Consider the following 6,788-nt stretch of genomic DNA (forward strand, 5'->3'; position numbering starts at 1 on the left):
GTATATTTTTATTAATTTTCCATTAACTCTTATTTTAGACTATATGGGTGGGAGGTGGAAGAGGTTGTTTCCCCAAATTCACTGACCACTTGGCAGCCTGTAGAACATGAAATATTAATTAAATGGATTTATTTTTTTTAGATAGGGACCAAACAGGGAGATCCAGGAGGGCAGACATAGCGGAGCATTCGTTTGTAGAAACTCATCAAGAAGCTTTTAATGTCCGAACAGAAAGTAGAAGTCTTCGGACAAATCTACCAGATTGAATTGAAATGCACCTTTGACCAGAGCAAAGAGGAGCGGTAGAAGACAAACATTTTGTTTAATTTAGTGAGGACCATGTACGACTCTGTATGAATTTTATACAAGTTCTCTGTAATTAATGGTTTCACATTAAAGGAGCAAAGAATGATATAGAACACAGATAATTTCTTTCCTCATGGTAGAATAGTAGCCTCAAAATGTTAGACTTCGAAGTTGTCTATTCCCTTGGGAAAGTTTGGAGAAAACGCACTTGAAGGCTTCAACTGGCTCTAGAAAAGGTTATAGCTGTCGTACTCTCAGGCACTCTTGGTTATCAGACAGCTTGGAGAAGACCGGTGTGGCCCAATGCTTTGGTTTACTTTGACTTTTTATTTTGAAAATTCCGAATACAAAGAACAAAATATAGGATAGATATGTCCACACATATTTACCAGTTATTTTCATTTTTAAATTGGGGTGGGAGGTGTTTTTTTTTAGCATGATGCTTGTTGCTGGAAACAGAGTCAAGGCACTTATTCCCCATGGCTGGTGGCAGTGGACATAAAAGGAGAAACAGATAGCTTCAGCGATGGCATTTGAACTCTTTGGCTCCATCAGATAAATGGAGATGGAATTAAGAAGACTTTCTAAACAATGTTGTTTATGTGTGTGATGATTCCGCTACATTATCGTGTCATTTCCAGCTGCCTTCCCAACTGTTTAACTGGTTTAGGTTTGTTGGAAGATTGTGAAGTGGGAAATACATGTCACACATTCAGAGCAAGAATATGGTTTAACTTCTTTATGACTTCTATGATGTTTAAGATCTGAATTACTTCTAGAACATTTCCCACATTCAGAGCATGAACATGAATTCTACCTTGTATGAATCAACTGATGTTTATCAAGCTTTGATTTGTAGTCAAAAGATCTCCCACATTTTGAGCAGGAATATGGGTGCTTTCCCGGATGAAGCATATGATGTGCAATAAGATCCGCAAATATTGTAAAGTTTTTCCCACATTCAGAGCAACAAAATGGCCTCTCTCCTGTGTGAAATTTGTAATGCATTAGCAGGCTAAAATTACTAGCAAAACATTTCCCACATTCAGAACAAGAATAGGGTTGCTGTCCTGTGTGAAATTTATGATGCATTTTTAAGATTTCTTTAGTAGCAAAACGTTCCCCACATTCAGAGCAAGAATAAGGTTTTACATCTATATGGTGTCTATAATGCTTTTTCAAATATGCTTTAGTGGTGAAACATTTCCCACATTCAGAGCAAGAAAAAGATCTCCCTTCTTCATGGATTATCTGATGTTTTTTTACTTCTGAATTACTGCCAAAACATTTCCCACATTCAGAGCACAAATATGGTTTCTCTCCTGTATGCATTCTCTGATGTCTATTAAGTTGATATTTCCAGAAAAAAGATCTGTTACATTCAGAGCAAGGATATGGGTAATTTCCTGGGTGAGTAGACAGATGGGAAAGAAATTCTGATTTACTTTTAAAGCATTTTCCACATTCGGAGCAAGAATATGGTTTCTCTCCTGTATGGATTCTCAGATGAATTTTTAGATTTGATGAAAGGGCAAAACATTTACCACATTCAGAACAAAAATATGGTTTCTCTCCTGTGTGTTTTCTTTGATGAGTTTGTAGAACTCCTATCTTAGTAAAACATTTTCCGCATTCAGAGCAAGAATGGGATTTATTTTTTGTATGGATTCTCTGATGAGTTTTCAAAACTGCTTTCCTAGAAAAACATTTTCCACAATCAGAGCAGGACCAAGATTTATCTTCAATGTAATTGACCTGTTTTTTCTTCTGGGAACTAACATAGCTGCCTCGGTTATTAAAACATCTTTCACCAAGGGAAGAAGATCCTGATGCCTCCTCAACAGGGGTAAATGGAGATTGTGCATGATCTGTGGGTGTATAAATGTCGGTATCTGTGAGGTTTCCTCCATCACATGAGGCTGATTCTTCCTTAATATCAGTAGATGTAGATTGTGTATGATCTGTGGGTGTATAAATGTCAGTGTCTGTGAGGTTTCCTCCATCACATGAGACTGATTCCTCCTTAATATCAGTAGATGTATATTGTGTATGATCTGTGGGTGTATAAATGTCAGTGTCTGTGAGGTTTCCTCCATCACATGAGAGCGATTCCTTGTTAATATAAAAATATATATATTGTGTATGATCTGTGGGTGTATAAATGTCAACGTCTGTGAGGTTTCCTCCATCACATTTGACCAATTCTTCCTTAATATCAGAAGATGTATATTGTGTATGATCTGTGGGTGTATAAATGTCAGTGTCTGTGAGGTTTCCTCCATCACATGAGAGCGATTCCTTGTTTTTTTTTTTTTCTTCATTCATTTTTTTTTTCGGGGTGGGGGAGGGGGGGTCACCGCGGGGGGGTGGAGGGCTCAACAATCAAAAGCAATGGTGGTCAGTGGTTAGCAACACACAGCCAATCGCCAGGCTGCCTGTTGCTGTGCAGCAGACAGGAAGCAGGACGTCTTCACTTCCTATCTGCTGATCTGAGGAGAGGAGCGACACTGGCACAACTACAGGTAATTGAAGGGGGGAACTGCCCTGCATATCTATAGAGAGGGGGGGAACTGCCCTGCATATCTATAGGGAGGGGGGGAACTGCCCTGCATATCTATAGGGAGGGGGGGAACTGCCCTGCATATCTATAGGGAGGGGGGAACTGCCCTGCATATCTATAGGGAGGGGGGGAACTGCCCTGCATATCTATAGGGAGGGGGGGAACTGCCCTGCATATCTATAGGGAGGGGGGGGAACTGCCCTGCATATCTATAGGGAGGGGGGGGAACTGCCCTGCATATCTATAGGGAGGGGGGGAACTGCCCTGCATATCTATAGGGAGGGGGGGGGAACTGCCCTGCATATCTATAGGGAGGGGGGGAACTGCCCTGCATATCTATAGGGAGGGGGGGGAACTGCCCTGCATATCTATAGGGAGGGGGGGAACTGCCCTGCATATCTATAGGGAGGGGGGGGGGAACTGCCCTGCATATCTATAGGGAGGGGGGAGGGACTGCCCTGCATATCTATAGGGAGGGGGGGGGAACTGCCCTGCATATCTATAGGGAGGGGGGGGAACTGCCCTGCATATCTATAGGGAGGGGGGGGGAACTGCCCTGCATATCTATAAGGAGGGGGGAGAACTGCCCTGCATATCTATAGGGAGGGGGGGAACTGCCCTGCGTATCTATAAGGAGGGGGGAACTGCCCTGCATATCTATAGGGAGGGGGAGAACTGCCCTGCATATCTATAGGGAGGGGTAACTGCCCTGCATATCTATAGGAAGGGGGGAACTACCCTGTATATCTATAGGGAGGGGGGGAACTACCCTGCATATCTATAGGGAGGGGGGGAACTACACTGCATATCTATAGAGAGGGGGGGGGGGGAACTACCCTGCATATCTATAGAGAGGGGGGGGAACTACCCTGCATATCTATAGGGAGGGGGGGGACTACCCTGCATATCTATAGGGAGGGAGAGGGGGGACTGTCATGCATATGTATAGGGAGGGAGAGGGGGACTGTCATACAAATCTATAGGGTGGGAGGGGGGGGGGCTGCCATGAAAATCTATAGGGAGGGAGAGAGGTTGATATGTATGAAGGAGGGCAGAGGAGGGGGGCTGATATATGTGACTGGGGGAGTTTTGATGTGACGGGGGGGATAGCTAGCTAGCAGACTGGAGGTAAGGAAAATAGCTGCAAGGGGGATGGATGCAGGATGGGAGGTAAAGAAAATGGCTGCAGCAGGGGTTAAGGAAAATGGCTGTGGGGGGGTTGTGGTTAAGGAAAATGGCTGCAGGGGGTATTTAAAAAATACAGCAGCTTTGGGGGGCAGAATCTCATGATTGTGTGGTGGTCACATGGGTGGTCTCAGCAATCACTAGAATACTAAATATTAGTGAGATGGGGCTGGTAGAGGTTTGTATTTGATTGACAACAAATATTCAGATATTGCTTATATATGCCTGTCCAATGGGGTACTTTTAGCTGGCCATAATGGAGTGTTTTGTTTTAACTAAAGGGCCTAATCATTCAGGGTTTGCATTATAATACGTTTTTGCATTTTCAAAACAGGACGCCAACTTTCCAGAAGCCAGCGAGAGGATAACAAAGTTGCAAGAGAGAAGAGCAAGAACAGGTAAGAGACAATGGCACAATCTGTCTAAATTTGAATGCTGGAGAATACACCTGAACATTCATATTCAGGAGTGTTCCTATACACCTATATATTCGGAGGAGGGGGGGGGGGGGCGCTGCGGCCATATTAGCCTAGGGCGGCCAGAACCCCTAATCAGGCCCTGAACATACCCATTTGTGTTGCAATACTAGAAAATGCTTGTAATTAACACCAGCCCATAGAATCTTTAAGTCAGGCATTTGTCTAATTGTCTTACCAGTGAAAGTGAGAAGTTTTCTTCTGTCATCAAGCCAACTGATGTGCATATTTCAGTGAAGCCTTTTTTGCAGCCATATTCTAGTTCAATAAAATTAGTGCACAGGTTTTTAATTCTTTAATAAAAAATAACAATAGTTCATGTGTGCGTCATGTGCGTTTGTTGCACCAAGCATGCACACAACTTGCAGCAGTATGTTGATGTATCTACCACTTATGACCTCATGCGCCTCGAGAGGTGGATCAGGAGTTATTAAAAGCCCTTTGCACTTTGACACAAGTTAAGCACGCACCTTGGATCATATCATATTGTGGATACACAAACCTTTGACATGCATGCCTTACAAAGAGTAAATTCAGCGCCTACACAAAGCAGGCTCAGGACACATCTATATACTAAATTAAGATTTTAACATAACTTAAGAAACATGTGAACACAGATGTGGGAAGTGTGCAGAAACATATTTGTGCATATGTAAATGGGTAACTTTTATATTCATCTCTAAATCACCCACAAGTCTTCTCCTCAAGACACAGCAATATTCCTTTATAATAGTTTATACAAACACATTAGTACAAAAGTGAATTGTTATTATTGTTTATTTGCTAGACAACACAGTACTCCACAGTGCCATCCAGTGGGGAAAACAGAGCATACATAAAAGAGAACATAGGAACAAATGTAGGCAAAATAAAAGGGTAGGGCCCTGCTTGTGAAACCTTATAATCTATTGTAAGTACAGAACTGAGATAAGAGGATCTAGTGTAAGGCTGGGTACACACTACAGGAAAGTTCTAACGATGCTTTATTTTTAGCAATTTTACCAGCGACTGTGTTCTTCATTTGTCATAACCATCGGCTGAAAATATCCTGACTATGCACATACCATAGAGATCTATGGACACTGTGGACGTGAGTGCAGACACACTGCAGAATTGGATCAACATTGTTCCATCGTTGAACAAGATTTTTAGTTTGGTTTAAAAATCAAATGAAACGATACGATGTGCTGTGGAACAATAATCGTTTATCATTAGAACGCACATACTAATGCGAAATTGGGACAAATGGTAGTTTATCGTATGATTGGCCCAATAATTTGCTGAAAACCCTGTAGTATGTACCCAGTCTTACTCAGAGTAGAGTTTAGGACAGCAACAAGGCTGTACCACTATAAGTAGTATCAATTGGAAGTAGGTTGGATTCAATAAAGAGGTTGGTTTTCAGAGTGTGTTTAAATATGGGGGAGACTAATCAGGCATATTAGGGAATTCTAATAGCAGCATGGTAGAAGTCTTGTAGATAGGAGTGAGAACTGTCTAACAGAGGAGGCGCAGGTCAGAGGCAGATCTAAGAGGGTGTGAGGGAGAGCCTTTGAAGGTGATGTTTACATGTAAAAGTGGTGGTAATAAACGATGGTGAGTAATTTGATTTATATTCTGGATGATATAGGCAGCCAGTGAAGGTACTTGAGTGGTGCAGTAGCTGTGAAGTGCCAAGGGAGAAAGTTCAGATTTGTGTTGCATTTAGGATGGACTGCAGTGAACAGACCATTGGTTGCTTGTGTAGCAATAGTCGCAGTGGAATGTTGGGGTCTGAAAGTCCAAAGTGAGTGAAAGGAGAGAAAGTGAGTTAGGCAGTTGAACACTAGACACTCAAGTAGTTTGGAGCCAAAGGAGAGGATAGAAATATGGGGATATGTACAAAATGAGGCTCAATAGATGGTTTCTTTAGGATTTGTGAGGTGACCGCATTTTTAAAGTAGATGGGAATCTACCAGTTGAGAGACAGGATACACTGGGGTAGATGGATGGGTTGAGGGGGTAGGTTGTGGGGTGTGATGAAGAGATGAGTTCAGACAGTTTGTCCTTAGTTACTCAGTAAAATGAACTGTGAGTGGGTTGGGGAGTCTAGGAAAAGGTGTGTGGGGTGTGCGTGATTTGGCAGGAGGAAATGTTTTGTGGAATGGTATCAATATTTTGTAGGTAGCAAGTCATGGGTTGCGAGGGAGGAAGAGCAGATAGTGCAGGTGTGCAAAGAAGTAAGTTAAAGGAGGCAAAGAGGCATCAGGGTTTAGAAGACT

Source organism: Mixophyes fleayi, chromosome 2 (assembly GCF_038048845.1).
Source record: "Mixophyes fleayi isolate aMixFle1 chromosome 2, aMixFle1.hap1, whole genome shotgun sequence".
Classification (NCBI taxonomy): domain Eukaryota; kingdom Metazoa; phylum Chordata; class Amphibia; order Anura; family Limnodynastidae; genus Mixophyes; species Mixophyes fleayi.